Source organism: Ostrea edulis, chromosome 3 (genome assembly GCF_947568905.1).
Source record: "Ostrea edulis chromosome 3, xbOstEdul1.1, whole genome shotgun sequence".
Lineage (NCBI taxonomy): Eukaryota > Metazoa > Mollusca > Bivalvia > Ostreida > Ostreidae > Ostrea > Ostrea edulis.
In genome coordinates this window covers 4,450,845-4,468,700 of record NC_079166.1, presented here as the reverse complement: position 1 = coordinate 4,468,700, position 17,856 = coordinate 4,450,845, and the positions used below count along the sequence as shown (strand labels likewise).

Genomic DNA, 17,856 nt, shown 5'->3' with positions numbered 1-17,856 from the left:
TAATAAGTCACATGAGGATGGAGCTACCTTAATTCGCAGAAAAACAAATATCAATATCCTGAACCCCAATTCGTATCAATATGAAAGATTAATTCACTGAATGTTAAATCACGGAAATTTTGTTTTAGTGAATGTAGGGGAAATTAACTCCTCGAGTTAATTTCCTGCTATACAGTATATATTATCGAATATTACCTTTTTTTTTTCATTTGCCACAGTTTCATAATAAGGAAATCCACCATTCTTTATTATTTCATGACAAAGGGTAAGATGATTTAACCAAGCAGTTACATATACAAACTGTACTAGTTAATTCAATGTTATATTAGGCATATAATATTACATGTTTGTTATTACATCCCATGTAGTTGCATTTATTTTTGCTAATGCAAATTATTTGGAAATGTTTCGGAAGGTACAGACCCTGAAACGTGCTACTACACTTCCAAATCGATCACCGTTCCGTGAAAACCGTTCATCGTTCCGTGCAAATCGTTTCGTGCAAGAATCGTTCCGTGCATGATCAAGCCACGCCCATAGAAACGTACAGATCGTTCAAACCACGCCCTTAAAAACGTACAGACCGTGCAAGTCATTTCGGCATGGGATGTAGGACAAATCGAAAGAAAACAGTTTATTATAAATCCACAAGGCAGAGGAGAATCCGATACCATTTTCTAGTTTCTAGCAAGTACAGAGGCATGTATATCTCTGGCCTCGTTATCTTCTTATATTTTTTTTTATTTGTATAAAGGAATAATCCATTTGTCTTGTTACATTTGTATGATCAAGTTTCTCTTTTTAAATAAAAAAATGTTTTCATCAAAATCGTTTATAGGAACTGTCTGCATAATACAAAGACCGACCTGTGTATAACTTGTATATTCTACGCAAATTCCAATGTCCTTTTTTTTACCACAATAGAGGTAAGCTAATCCATGTATTTGAAATTAACATTCGTACAGAAGGTGTGAAATCGGCGGGGGCAATTGAAAAATGACAAAATAGGTGTTTATATCTTTTGTTTCTCAAAAATGAATGCAATTTTCTATAGGATTGAAATTGAGGCAAATGCAACCATCTAATTTAGATTGGAGGTTAGATTCGCTCGCATATCTGTTGATCATTACTGTAGTTAGTTATTATTTGTTTTATCTAATATTCATTTATATGATTTATTTTCAATCTATTTCAATCATATTTTGATTGTTTCCTTTTTGTTCTGTATTTTCCCTTCTTATCAAAGGTGACAGGTTCTTATCGACTGACTAATTCTATATCTAGATGTATCCCTCCTCCCGCCCGAGAATATGTTCCAGTCTTACGAGAATTTTTAAAATCATTTTATATGTTGGCATTCACGTATGTAAAAATGTATAGGTTTATTCAACATCTGTCTTTGAAAAGAGGCCTGGAAATACAAATGTACGCGTGTTTTAACGGCACTCATTGAATGTACAAAAATGGCGATACAGACGCGACCTTTTCAATGAATTTAATAGAGCAATGAATAAATAAAGTTGAGTAATAAATATTCCATGACGATACAATTTATGCATCTTTTCCCTCCATTTCCGAAGTTAAAAATATGCATTTCCTTTTATTCCAACATGTTCGTAAATCATTAAAATATTCCTTGTTTAAACTAACCCAAGGATGAAACAAATAATGCCGGGGAAAAAATCAAAGCGTGCAGGTCATGCCTAACGTTTCGTGCAGACCGTTCACAACCCTCTCCCCGCCCAAAAATATTTCATTCTTCCTGATGAGAAATTTCTTTATATCATTTTATCTGTTTTCATTCACGTACACATATATATAAAATGTATAGGTTTATTCAACATATGTCTTTGGGAAGAGGCCTGGAATATAATTGCAAATGTATTCTAAAAACACTCAGAATGAATGTACAAAAATAGCGAAACAGACGCAATAATTTCATAGTCAGTTTCAATGAATTTAAAAGAGCAATGAATCAACAAAATTTGATTAATAAATATTCCGTGAAAATGTAATTCTTTTATTTCTGAAATTAAAAAAGAATCAATTTGTTTTCATCCCAACGTGTTCATAAGTCATTGATCTAATAAGCAAAAATTATATTTACGGCGTCGTACATGAGCAACAATTTTAAAATGAATAATTATCATTTCTTTCTCAACCTTGTTTTAATATCTGCAAGCCACGCCTACAAAGTTGTCAGCGTTTCTTGCAAAGCGTTTCATGCAAAGCGTTCACCGTTCCGTGCAGACCCTTCAGCGTTTCGTGCAAACCATTCACCGTTCCGTGCAAGAATCGTTTCGTACCGTTCCGTGCAAGTGGTGTAGTAGTACGCTTCAGGGTCTGTATTAGATTCTAAAGCGGAAGGATGCACCAATCAAAAATTAATAGTACTGTAACCCCCCCCCCCCCCCCCCCACACACACACACACACATTTCCATGTAACGTATTGTCAACATTTATACCCATAGAAATTCAATGCCATTTTTGCAATTGATGGCACAAATAGTAAATTTCTCCATACTTAAAATCGAAACATGTGAATTCATTTATTTCGTTATTAAATCTTCCAAAAACATAAATTATTAGTATAAGAATTAATACAACTTTTTCTATGAGCATTTCATTAAAACAGATATATCCATAACTAAACCTTTATGTTTGACCTTCAATTATGAGTCAAATCATAGCAGAGTCAAATCATAGCAACGTGTGTGCAAGCTATAGAAATGGCAATGTTGTTACGAGTAATTTCATTTTTTTATATTCTGAATTTTTAATTTAAATCTGTTTCACCATTAACATGCCAGCATATGCAAAAGTAAAAGACATGATAATTCTATAGTACATAGATATGGTACTTTGATTTACCATAAGCAAAAAGGGTGGAACGATACTTACATGTATCTTATCAAAGAAAATAGCCTATGCTATTTTGTGCATGTGCTTGACCATATTTAAATGGATTATTTTAGTAGAGGAAATACTTTAAGATAGTAAGCATTATACTTTGACTTGATACAGGAAATACTTTAATTTAGTTTAGTACAAACTGTAAGAGTCTTCTTTGATTTTATGGCTGACTGTAGTAAAACAACCATACGTGTAACAAAGGTGCACCGTTTAATTATAGTATAAGTTTGAGACTATATTTAAACTATAAATTTTATAGAAATATATACCGACTGAACTTGTCGGCTATTTGTTTATTCACCACCATTACCTGTACTTCTTAGTGTGGAAGGTTTAACAGCTACCGTGTGCTCGTTAACTTGGATATTCTTTACAGTTGATGCGGATGCTACTTTAGTTTCATTGTTGTCTAAAAGTAAATAGTTGGTGCATGCATCGCTTACATACCATCAATAATACAATACAAATAGTAAAGGGGAGACAAAAAATGTTACATTTATATAGTTTAACAAGCATATGATACCTTTGCACCCCGTTGTCGAATTACACAGTTGCTGTTCGCATTCACAATCTCTTTGACATTGTTCTCCATAGTTTGGATATAGGCAAGGGTTTTCACAGTGACATCCGTACAGACCAGCTTCACAAACTGAATTCAGATATCACAATTAGTTGAAATGATTTCTAAACATGATAATTTATTTGGACATTTTGTCTATAGAGGCGTTTGGAATATTAATCAAGTTACCCCCACACATTTCGAAGGGAACATTATATCGCATAAAACACCCATGACAATATTAGTATTTGAGGAAAACAAATGACCAACAATTTTGATATATACTCAAATCTTATGAAAACAATTTTAAGAACACCACAGGCGGAAATATATGCAAATGACAAGAACTAAAAACAAAATATATAACTCATAAACAGTTTTGAATGTACATGAATTAATTAAGATATAACATTTAAGTTAACAAAGAAATTCATACTATGGTACCTTATTTTATTTTGACATCTGGAGAACAACTTCCAGTTTATCTAAAGATTATGTATCAGTCAAATTGGAAATTAACACAGTCTCAACGGTCGAAAATGTGTAAATTTTCGTTATTGTGCATTAAATGAAGTACTATGTTTAATGAACATGATATAAGTACCCTTTTCACATTCTCCACAACCATGATGACGATGACAATAATGCATACTGCAGTTACAAATAAACTGACAGTCCTTCCCGAATGGATGACACGGACATGGCATAGAGCAGTTAGGTCCATGAAACCCGATATCGCACGCTGTTTAAGATAAATAATATCTTCATCAAGTTTCATTTATCATTCCACAATATCAGTATTGAATCATCGTGACCGTCTAATACATACGTGTACAGGTCTTTAGAAGTTTATTCCAAAAGTATCCAACGTAACAATCCGATCCGTTTGCCCTAAAATATTAAAAAGGTAGTGACTGCAAATCCCGTGCTTGTTTTGGTCTCTTCAATTCCGTCACACTTACACTAAAACGTTACCAGTATTGAAAGGAGTGGTAGAATTTAGACTTATTCATGTTGCTTTGGGCCACAGCGACGAGGGTATATAATTTGTCAACGTCTGCTGCACGAGGGTTTAAAGTCATGTTCGATACACCAGTGACTACTATTCTATATGGGAGCAGTTCACGATGGAGTAGACACTGTCATGTTTGCCTCTTAAGTTTGATATAGGCCAATGTACGATCGAGGCTGAGTCCCGTAGGGATCCGGGTTAGAATAGGTCCTCACTACCCCTTGCTTGTTGTAAGGCGATCCTACGGATGAGACCGCAGAAACCGAGGTCCTGTGTTACAGCAGGTGTGGAACTCTACAGATCCCTCCCTGCTCAAAGGCCATAAGCGAAGAGCATAAGCCTGCATTTTGCAGTCCTTCACTGGCAGTGGTGAGGTCTTCATATTGGTGAACTATTCTCGAAATGGACATTAAACAATATCAAATCAATTAATCAAGGTCTGATCCCGGTCATGAAACGAACACAAACCACTAATGATATGCAAATTAAACCACATTTAAGGAAGTTAGCTCCTGAGCTTTTGAGTACAACTGCGCAGGATGCTACAACTAAGTATATACTGGTTCAATACTGATCCTATTGGTTCAAACATATTACACATTTATTGCTGAACCCCATCCAGTTGATTTTTTTTATGTCAATTGAGATTTTGAAAGGGTTTGACAGGGACTATATTTTGTGGCGGAAGGATTCATTAATCAAAAAGTTCTAATTCTGCATGATATTACAGTTTCAGTTTCATACAATGTATCGTCTATTTTTGTACTCCTATACATGTATTTCAATTTTATGATTTATGATACAGGTAGTTGAGACTTGGAAATGTTGTAGTTTATTAACTTGGTTGATATATTTCTTCCAAACAGAACACCAGATCTTAAAACAGTTTTAATTAATTTACTCGAAATTTTGTATAAGAATTCAGTATTTTTGCCAATAATTCATATATTTGATCTCCAACCCTCACTTTTTTAAATTGCATTTTAAATTGTAAGACCAGATCTTGAAAATCGTATAAAATTTTAGAAATTTACATTACTCCTAATATGTCCTTTTAAACTATCAAATTTGATATCATGAAGTGTTTCGTATATCAAGTGCAAAAAGGTCATTATTTATTTCCATTACTAGTATTCATTTATTTATTTTGATCTGTAGTGTTAGAAGACATGTCTATGTATCTATTTTAAGTAATTATTGATTTGTGCTGCTTGTGTTGTGTTGACACCGACAGAAATTTCAAGTTTAATTGAATAAATTTTAAATGCAAAAAGGTTATGTTTAGCACAATATATCTGAATAACAAGCGTTGCAACCCCAGTTTTTCGTTTTAATTTCCTAATCCTCCTTCAATGTAGAAATAAAAAAATACACTTCCCAAAAAATTGACATTATTCCAAATGTCAGATCCGAACCTCTTTAAAACGTAATACATGGATTTCCAGTATTTCATGTTTTCCCACCTCTCTATTTTGTATTCCTGATAAGAGTTGTGAGATTGATCACTGTTCGTTATCTTCACATTTCATGTAATTTATGACACTCATAAAATATATTTTGTTAAAAGTTAAACATCAATTATGACATCATCATATCCATGAAAACCTGGATATCAACTAACTTGAAATTATATTGAATGATGATTTCTGCATATCAATTAACTTAATTGCACTCTTTAGTTTCTGGAGAAATTTCTCTAAGAATATTCTCTACATTCTTGTGTCAAATATTAATCCCCTTCTGTACCCTGATTTATCTAGTTATGGTGTTAGCAAACCATAAATCTAAAAGTCATATACTTGCACATAATTTTTCATTTATATAGCACCCTTTTCATACACTGTGTACGCTCAAAGGTGCTTTACAATGCATATATACCTTACAAGAGAATGTTATACACATAATACATAGAAAATAAATAAAACATTAAAAGCTGTCCCTATCCTCATTGTACATATAAAACATGAAAACACAAGATACCATAAATATGCTAGATAAGAATAAACATCAGTTTCAGGGCGTATTAAAATATTAATAATAATGAAATACACACACGCACACACAGCATATAATGTCTCAGGTATAATACATTAAAACATACAATTCCTATTTATTTATTTATTTTTTTTATTATTATTTTTTTTAATAAAATATCACAAAATGGTACTCGAAAGCTAAGACACACAGTCTTTAGTTTTCACAGAATCTAACCTACACGAATGACTAAAATGATAGCAACTAGTCCTGGAAAACTTGATGGAAAAATGTGTTTCCAGTGACTTCTTGAATGCACACAGTGTTCTACAGTCCCTTACATGTTCTGGAAGGGCATTCCATAGTTTTGGAGCTATTGTTCTGAAACACCGATCTCCGTATGTTACGGTTCGGTGTTAGCAAACCATAAATCTACAAGTCATCTACTTGCACCTAATTTTGACTGATGTATCATGATATTCTAAAAGATATTTCTAGACATTGTTTTCGATACTCTTTGAAAACAAAATGAAACGTTCTTTTCTTACCACCTTAAGTCTTCGGAATAACGGTGAGAACAAATGCTACTCGTGTAAATCAACAAAGTTATCTCAAATATCCTGATGCTTATGTAAAACTTATACGGTACCACATTATATAAAAATGTATATATAACTACGGCCAGATTGTGTCACAATGAGAATACATTCAGAGAAGTTGCCTATTTCAATTTGATTAACAAATATTCACAGGAACATTGAACATCAACAGAACAAATTAAAGAAACTGTACATTCTTATAATATAAAATATAAAATCCCGCCTGTGCATGGTTCTATGAGGACTCCAGCGGCCACACAGTGGATACATCTTAATCTAAAGTATATACATTTATTTATTTAATATTTTGATGTGCATGGGATGCATCCTTGTAGTGATAGAGTGGAAGGTTTTCAAAACAATTTCCTCCACATGTCTTAGTACATTCCTCGACTTTACTTTGGTCTCCGTCTAGCTTTAGAGATTATGATATGAACATATCAAAATATTCATTGTTCGCGACAACTTCCACGAAAATGGTGCTTTAAACACACATTGATGCTTTGCAAATAATTGATCGTTTCCTGTCGGAAATTGGGTGGTTCTTTATCTAAAATTACCTGAATCAAGGGATGAGTTATGTCCAGATTACTTTGTCTTTATTCAGAGGAAAATAGAGCACAAGAACAGTCTATACACAGACAGTTGACGAAGTTTGATCAGAAAGTCTCACTTGACCTTGAACACTAATTATTTAACAAAGAATGCAGAGTTTCAAATGAATAGTAAACACATCTTTTACATGTGACTTTGCTAATACTTAAAAATAATGAGAATTTATCCTCTACTTACCCTCCACAATTTGGTAATCCAGAGGACTTCATCTGTTTGAAGAGAATACAAATTATCGAGCATTTTATAAGGTGGTTTAAATCATTCTGCAGTTATATCAACTTATTGAAATATAGTTTAAAAGCAGGTAGGTTATAACACTGAATGTGTTCCCGTAGAAAATAATGCACACGTTACTCAAATTTCTCACCGGTTGTTTCCTGTTCCAGTAACATGCAATTTATGTTATTTTATTGTTTATCTTCCTGATCACACTTTCATTAATCATTATTAATTAAGTATAGATAATGCTGGAAAATCTTATAGAATTATATCGTCGAAACGTTTATTACCTATAATGATTTTAAATACATTAATCCGGATGGCATGCGTTTGAAAACTGTCTTACAATAATATTTTAGGAGACTGTTTTATTCATTTGCAACACAAGGTCTACAACGATCAATAGCCTTTTATTTCTCTGCTTACCAAAGTAGAACTTAAAAAAAGTAAAGACTCTATAATATTGTTATGTAATCACATCGTGGAATTGCTGGCGTTCTAAACCTGTCTTTAAATAATATTTTAGAAGACTGTTTTATTCATTTGTAACACTCGGTCTTCAAGGGTCAATAGCCTTGCATTTCTCTCCTTACCAAAGTAGAACTAACAATTCAAGAAAATACTTTATAATAGAGTGTGCCATATTCTGTAAGATTTGAGGCGATTAGGATTTTGGAAAAAGTATTACAGTTGTACATTATTGTTTCCTTTAACAATGTTTATCGTCTAATATCAAAATTAGAAATTTAAACATCAAAGAAATCAAAAGGCAATGAAACAATGAATATATTTCAATCGGAAATAAAGATTGCAGAAAATCCATAAAGCGCGCTGTTGATACAAAAACATTATTGAAAATTATGGGAATGTTGGAAGATGCAATTTCAGTAAACCTTATTAAGAACGATGCGTAGTTGCTTAAATACGGTGAAAGTCATTTTATACACTCCCCCAAATATTTGTTCTAGCATTTGTAACACGTGACACTTATAACTATATAAATGCGCAACATTTGATCATAACATAATTATTAAGCATAAGCTGCGTCAGAAAAATGAAAATTACCTTTCAGGTAAGAGAAGTAATAAGAAACATCATTCTAAAATTTTATAACGTTATCCTTATTTATTGCATCGAATGTATGTTGAAAGATAATTGTATATCATTCGAAAAGGACATGTATTAGAAAACTTCAAATCTTCACATGCATTCAATGCATACCTTTCCTCTAGATATCACGGTATTATTTCTTTTCTCTTCTACCTTATACTTCTAATAATCATGGTGTTTATATTGTGATGCAGGGCAGGAAATTGTAACACAACGCCTACCTACGATGCCCCGTTTTGAGCAGTTGTTGATATCAAAATGGCAAACTATGGACGGACAGAGAATAGCGCAGTATGTCCAGCAGGCTCCCATTTGATGAATGATTTGAACTGTCGGTCATCTAAATCAAAGGAAGAAGTAGATAAAAAGTGTCACCTAGAGAGGCAACGTCTCTTGGAAGCAACGAATGATATTTTTGGAGACCCATGCGTTGGAACTTACAAGTACTTGCATGTAGAATTTACTTGTGTTTATATGTAAAAAGTATCGATTTAAATGGTGCACCAGTAATAAAAATATTAAACTTTTGTGCTAGGATATATTCATATGTAAACAAAATATTTACATAAGTAAAACTTATACGGTACCAATTTTGATGCACCAGATGCGCATTTCAGCGAATAATGTCTCTTATATCTATATATGTTTAAGCGTTTTAAATTTGAAATTGCAAAATCTTCAATGAAATTGTGTTTAAATTTCTTTACATAATGATGTTTGGTTGATGCAAGGTGAAGATAACGAACAGTGATCAATCTCATAACTCCTACAAGCAATAGAAAATAGATAGTTGGGCAAACACGGACCCCTGGACACACCAGAGGTGGGATCAGGTGCCTAGGAGGAGTAAGCATCCCCTGTTGACCGGTCACACCCGCCGTGAGCCCCATATCCTGATCAGGTAAACGGAGTTATCCGCAGTCAAAATCAGTGTGCCAAGAACGGCTGTATCAAAATGAACTTGATGAACTTGATGAGAGAAATCTGCATTTTTCACAATTTGTATGATTAGTCATCGAAATTTCGGAAAATCACATGATAAAATAACGATATGTGAGGGAAATAGAAGGACTGAAAATGATGAATATCAGATGCTTCATCAGGATGTGATAAAATAAAAATTCATGAGGGTGTAAGCTGTTGTTAAGAATTACATATTGTGACTAAAATTGGGTACACGGTAATTGTCCTAAATGCAGACATCTATTGTCACGTATTGCGCCCCACTTTTGTCAAATAGTTTCTGTAGTGCACCCCTTCCAAAAAGAAAACCCAGATAAAACCTAGACAGTCACTCAACAAGGCAAACACGAGGATGATTAAGATTTAGCTTTCAGACTATTCCTTCCTTGATGAAAGATGAAGATAAGGAGCAGCGATCAATCTCACAACTCGTACACGCAATGCAAAAGAGAAAGTTCGGCAAACACGAACCACTGGATATACCAGAGATGGGATCGGGTGCCTAGAAGTAGTAAGCATCCCATGACTTTAGTTTAATTTCACCAGCGCAAGAATGCTATCCCAACCCTGATAAAGTGGAAAATTAAATGTGATTTTGACAACAAGCATCGCAACTACGTTTTACTTTACTTTACTTTAAAGCATTAATTGGTAATTCTAATGTTCATTAAACTTTCAAAAATATGTCATTATATAAAAAAACGAAACTTATTCTGTAACCCACTGACATAATGCATGTGTAAATTCTTTATTCAAAAGTATAGGTATAACATACCGTTTTTTAGACCGTTGTTGGCACACTGATTTTGACTGTGGACAACTCCGTTTACCTTATAAAGATATAGGGCGCACGGCGGACCATGTGACCAGTCAACAGATGCTTACTGCTCATCAGCACCTGATTCCACCCTTGGTATATCCAAGATCCGTGTTTTTTGTATTGCTAATAAGAGTTATGAGATTGATCATCTTTCATATAATAACAGGATATATCTAATAATATACAACAAAAGTATACATTAATCTTAATTTCACAGAAACTATTTTCTGGGGAATGATACCGTATTCCACTATTTGAGCGAACACATCTATATGTACACACATTTTGTAATATTCATGCTTTGATAAGGTTCTATATGAACAATATATATCTGTCAAATACTCAGTACATGAATGAAATTAGGCACCCATTTAGTTTTCTCCCGGAATTTGTCTTTATTAAAGCATTCAATCATATTATACATGAATGTGATTGAAATATTTTTTACTATATACATTTCATTTCTGTTGACTTCAATGTGACCTGCTGAATATTTAACGTGCGATATATTCTCTAATGCCTCTGCTTTCCTTATTTCAACCCTCAATCAAGTCATTAATTGTGTGATGAAATATCCAAATCGTGTCGTATTGCAAATCTTTCAAATGTGTAGAATTGTGTGAACATCACTGCCTTTGAACATAACACGTATTTTCAATATAGTGATAATTTTGAATAAATCGATAAATTCATCATTATTGCACATACATGCGCGGATCCAGAATATTTCTTTGAAGATCTCTTTGTAGCAATGGCATGTTTCAGAAAAGAAACTTAGAACAATATTTATAATTTTATACATAATCCTAATATTAACACAATGGTGTAATATTTCAGCATCCACATGTAATCATTGAATAAATTGCATCAAATAAATGAATAACCCATCGCCACTGTTTTGTACAAATAAATTAATAAACATTTATTCACAAAACTAGAATTATGAAATTATTTTCAGTCGTTAATAGCAAGTAACACGATTGGTTATCATGAGATGGGGGTGGGGTAATCGTGATGTGTGATTCCGAACTTGCCAAGGAAATATAGCTTTAGATTAGGAAAAAACAAACAATTTAACAAAACTATATATTTATGGCAAATTTCTTTGCTTTATTGGTAATCTCTTTAAATGTCTTAAAGTAATGGAATGTAAAGACGCATTAGTTGTGTTAATATGTGCCATAAAATCCTTGATATCGAAAAAAAAGAAGTTTAACCAATGTATTATTTATTTTGTTATAGTGGAAAATGCAGTCCATGTAGCTTCATAGTTTGACATAATAACTTTAAAAATATGTGAATCCCATTATTCGCATGAAAAGTTCTGGTGTTGAATGTACATAGGTTGTTTTTTCTTTGACAATTCGTCTGCAATGCAGCTTTATGCAAGGTGAAGATAACGAACAGTGATCAATCTCATAACTCCTACAAGCAATACAAAATAGATAGTTGGGCAAACACGGACCCCTGGACACACCAGAGGTGGGATCAGGTGCCTAGGAGGAGTAAGCATCCCCTGTTGACCGGTCACACCCGCCGTGAGCCCCATATCCTGATCAGGTAAACGGAGTTATCCGCAGTCAAAATCAGTATGCCAAGAACGGCTTAACAATCGGTATGAAACACGTCAAACAGCATTTAACCCAATGCGAGGTTGTATTGACGAACTAGATCGTTATAACAACCATAGAATTTTCGAAATATCAGTCTTTTTTCAAATTCAGTACCTGTGCTCCCTCACATATGTAGTTTAGCAAATTAGTCTCTTTTTTCTTCTTGTTAGAATAATGAATTCCTTTTGATTGTATTATTTAAATCAGATTTGTGATTTGCAAACGATTATACACAATTTATATTCGATGATATATTGCGCATACCTAATACTTACATTCAGTGTCCCGCTAGCACTATTTTTTACAAAAAGAAATAACAAGGATTTAGATCCGCCACTGCCAGACTTATTATGACGTACGCCAATACGTAGTCATGAGTCACACATCGGCTTACTCTGCCTTTCATCAACAATGTATTTCATTAAAGGTCAACTGAAACGATTTTCGTTTTTCTTATAAATTTAGTTAGAAAATGCCATTCCTTAAATGTTTTTTTTTTTTCAAAAAAATATTTTTTGTTTCGATCATCCAGGTAGATACAACATCGTTAATTTCAACCCGGAAAATTTTATTGTATGAGTTATCTGCCCTTTAGGAGAACCTGAATATTCAATATGGCGGCACGATATGAAAGCGATTCGGACGATAGTGTTCCTGGGATAGATATATCACTTAGAGTTAATGTACAGTCCTACTAGTACGAACCAGTTGTACTGTGCGACACATCCCCACTACGTACCGGAAAACGATAGTGAGTCAGAAAACAGCGATGATCAATCGGACGAATGCTCTTCACCATCTGATATGCACTGGTTTGTTAATTTACACAAGTACTCTATTAAACTGTTTTAAAATAGTAAAGAAACGAGTATCCAATACTCAGTAGTGCTTTCATTTGTAAAACGATTTTGCTATGTTTCTAACAGGTGCTTGTGTGGTAATTGTATAGCATTGCCCACAAGAAGGGAGTCTAAATGTTGCCATGCATTAAGTACGATTGTACCGAGGCTTGAAGGAATGGGCGTGTCCTGCATCAAGGATCACGAGGGTTTTGTGGCAAACTGTCTCAACAGAAACGTCTTATTACGAGTATATTCAATATAATGGCCCCTTGGAGGAGGGGGAATAGATTCACGAGTATGTATTGTTATCACTGATCAAATTTAATATTGATGACCATTAGGGAGGGGGGTCACTTGTCTTTTCGACCAGAGTAATAGATGTCGGACGACTTAAACTTGTGGGAGCCATCTCCCTCCCTATCTCTTAACTATTTGAATTCTTTTCATCTTGTCCTTTACATATTCTACTGGATAAACATGTACATGGAACTAATTGAGTAAGAGTACGTGTACCAGGTTTACTTTTATCTTATGACATTTATGTCATATTATGTTTAAGCAAATGTTTCAGAAGTTAGTTCTTGAAAAAGCATTCATATTCAAAGTATTCTTTTTAAGATAAAATTTCAAAATTTAAATTTGAAAAATCTAAATTTTTGTTATTCTTTTAAAGTAGAATTTACAGACATCTAGCATACATGAGATTCGTTCGTTGGATCTGGCAACAGCTTGGAAAAACAACCGGAAAGTTCTTACATCCTGTGTTGTGACTAAGATTAGAAATTGTTTTCCATCACAACAGTTCTGTGGATTTAAATACCCTACTTAATTTTTATATGTCAAAATGTTTGATACATGTTTCATAATTGATAGAAGTACATATCAACAACATGGTTTGATGTTCAGTTTTAATATTGTGCATATATGTATATGAATCATCATTGATTTAATTTGGGTTAAACACAAAAGACCCACAGGCCCCATCAGTCACCTGCGTTTTAATTAAAAGTATTACTAGCCTCAAGAGCTTTGGAATCTATAGTATTTTTTCTCTTCTAATTTTCATATCTACCTAATCAGGGATAATGAAATTTAAAATTTTGGTAGAGGTTTTTCTGCTATGCCTCCAGTTATTCTTACACATGTTACACATGTGAGGTTGTAGAGAACAGGGATTTTTAAAATTAGTAAATTTTTGGCAGTTGTTGTCTTGTCCCACACATCCAAAATATACTTCATACAGAAAAGATAGGTTTTACATTATGACCCCTAAATCGAGACCTCTACTGGTGGACTGTTAGTCCCCGAGGGTCTCTGCAGCCCAGTAGCTAAGTACTTCGTTACTAGCTTGAAAATACGGATGTATATTTAATTGCTGTTATAAAATTTAGAAATTCATTTCAAAATTAAGGATTATCTCCCCCATGCATAACTCTTATCCTTGGACGAATTTGGCTCCACTTTTTTGGCACCTGTTTTTGGCTATGTTTGGCTCTGGAGCTTCATGGTTATTTCGGATTTCAAACATTTCGGTTGAGCGTCGCTGCGGGGACATTGTTTGTCGAGGTGCGCATCTGGTGCATCGGGGTTGGTACCGTATAGGGTTTACATTATCAAGGCAAATTAAAAATTTTCAATTGTTGATGAACAACGACAAACACAGACCAAATGCAATAGGTCACTTGAGTGGCTTGTGACAAGAAAATTAAAAGTTACAAACATGTATATTTAAAAAACAAATACATGGACATCAAAAATAGACTGTGTATGGACATGCATGTACACTGTATTTCAAACACACTAAAACATCAGTTCTTATTGAACCGGCTGACCTGGCTGGTACGGAGATCAGACTTTGACACATGTTTATAGGAGTTCGCAATCGGAGCAGGATAATTACCAATCATATCCACTATAAACTTCCTGGAGTTTATGTGGGAACCAAATTCTAGTTTCACATTTATCGCTTCCTGCATCAATTCAACGGAATAATATGAAATACGCAATCATTTATGCATTTGATAATTCAAAATAATAAAAAATCACAACAATTCAATACAGGTACATGTCATTTACTAGTATTATAAATAATCCAATCACATGTACAACAATTCAATACATGTGCATGTCATATACTAGTATTATAAATAACCCAGTCACATGTACAACAATTCAATACATGTACATGAATAATAAAGTCACATGTTTACTCACTATATGTTTGTTTCACTTTCACTTCCTGAGGAACACCACTTCCATGTCTTCCTTCTGGTCAGGACATAGGAAATATGGGTTCTCCATTTCTGTTTCTCCATTTCTGTTTTTGGCCTGATCACGACAAGAGTTTTCATTGAAGTGCAAAGCTGCTAAGTACAACCTAGGAAATATATATCTAATAAATCTGGGTCCCTTTCTTTCTATAAGTATTTACATGCATATTTGACTGCATACATGTATTAGTTCTACTAATGTGAATTACAAAACGCAATATTACAATACATTCCTAACCAACATAATACATACCTGGCCTTCATTGGTGCATAAAAGAAAGGGACTTGGATGCAAAGTGACACACTATCTTTTGGTAGGCCTCAAGTGCTGAAGTTTGTTCAGCTGGAAATATCTGCTTAATATCCTTCACCAAAAGTCTGCCTTTGACAACTTTCTCCATTTCGATGAAAGCCAAACTATCTATTAAATACTTTTCATTTAAAAATTATAAGCTTTTTTCTTCAAGGTTCATTTTTATTTTTTACTGTTTACAAGACAGCTGATAAAGTAATAAAATCATTAAATTAAGATAATTAACCTTGCTTAATCCAGTCTCTGTCCTCAAGTAAACAGGAAAGAAACCTCTTTCCATGACTCTCATAAATGTTGGCAACATGGTTCAGTACAGACAACCATTTCTCCAAGACCAACTCCCCATACTAGCAGCACACCAGTATAGGTGATTGGAAACTGCTCGAGCCCAGTAAGCCACTTTCTTGCATTTCTTGCCACTGGCCTCTAATTTCTTGAATACTCTTTAAATAAATAAATATTATTAAAATACATGTACTAATGATACATATTTCTAGCCTTATTAATATTGTTTACTTCATATTTTTAAGAAATTGTATACATATTATTTTCCATGCTTTACATCTTTTAACCATAATTACATGTTTATGTATATATATGTAGATACATTTGGATACATGCCACACATCAAACCAGTGGTTTACACCACTTCTCTCTTTCTTCACGAAGCCTTGACATATGAATGTCTGTCAGTAATTGAGTCTGTAATGACATCCTCCTCCACTGTGTTAAAACATTTCTTTAGACCCTCCAATTCCATGCAGTAGGAACTTTTTACTTCATTACTCTGTATTAAAAACATTTGTATTTATTGATTTTTTACATTAAAAAAAATAATAAGTGTACAATTCACTATCATATTAATGGAGGCCATGGTTTTATCCATTTTATATTGAAGGAGAATTTTTGAAAATTCATTTGAGACCTTTTAAGGGAGCAGTTTAGTTTAACGTAGAGGCTTCATAAGATTGTAAAATATCAAAACATGTATATAAATGACCGATTTGATAGTATCCATATTGTAAGCCTTTGGTGGTTAATGAAAATGACTTAGAATCTATAAGGTGTAAGTGCTCGATAGCCTTTGTATGTAAACCAACCTGAACCAATTTTACATCAAGAATCTATTGCCACGCAAAGAATCATCAAACTGTATGATCCATACTTGGCTGTATGCCCCAGTGAACAACATCTAGTATCTCCGCCAGGAATAACAGAAGTGCTGTCTCGTCGCATGTTACCAAAAAAGGACATCCTGATGAGCGTTCCATACATGCTCTAAGGCTGGCACCAGGTAACTTTGTTGAAATTATGAAATTTCCTTTCTGAAAAGCATGCTATGTTCGCATGATTAAACATCATCAAGCTTTAAACTATACAGTTCCCACTTATTAGAATTGTAGCAGACAGGACAAGGTTTCCAACAGGCATTGATCCAATGAGAGGTTGAGATTCCCACGTAAAACTTTCACCACAAACACATATTGTAGACACAGACAGCATACTCCGAACAACAGTCTTGTTAGTAACACATTTCTGTCCACATGCAACACATTGGTTCAAAAGCTGATCAAGGCATTCTTCAAAAACAACAAATGTTCTGCTTTGGTGATTTTGTGGTAGTACGGTTATATCATGGGGATTATTGTTTTCATCATTTTCTGCATGTCCATCTCCTCTTCTGGGATCCACTCTGACTCTGATGACTTGAGGCTAGAAATTGAGTCCATGCTTTCATTCAGATTGACAGGTAAAGATTCTTCCTCAAATTCTGCTTCGGTACCCGTAGATGTTACAGCGACTCTTATATCTGTCTGTAGTGAGACATGCTGCGTTTCTGAATAAAAAAAAGAACACAAAATAAACCAGACATACTTTCTAAGTTTTAAATAACTGATAATGTAAAACTTATGCGGTACCAATTTTGATGCACCAGATGCGCATTTCGACAAATAATGTCTCTTCAGTGATGTTCAACCGAAATGTTTGAAATCCGAAATAACTATGAAGTTTTAGAGCTAAATATAGCCAAA

General features: G+C 33.7%; 1 pseudogene; it reads right to left on the bottom strand.

Annotated features, from left to right (window-relative positions):
- LOC125677021 (uncharacterized) overlaps nucleotides 1-17,856 on the bottom strand; it is a 50,963-nt pseudogene that overhangs the window by 32,588 nt on the left and 519 nt on the right.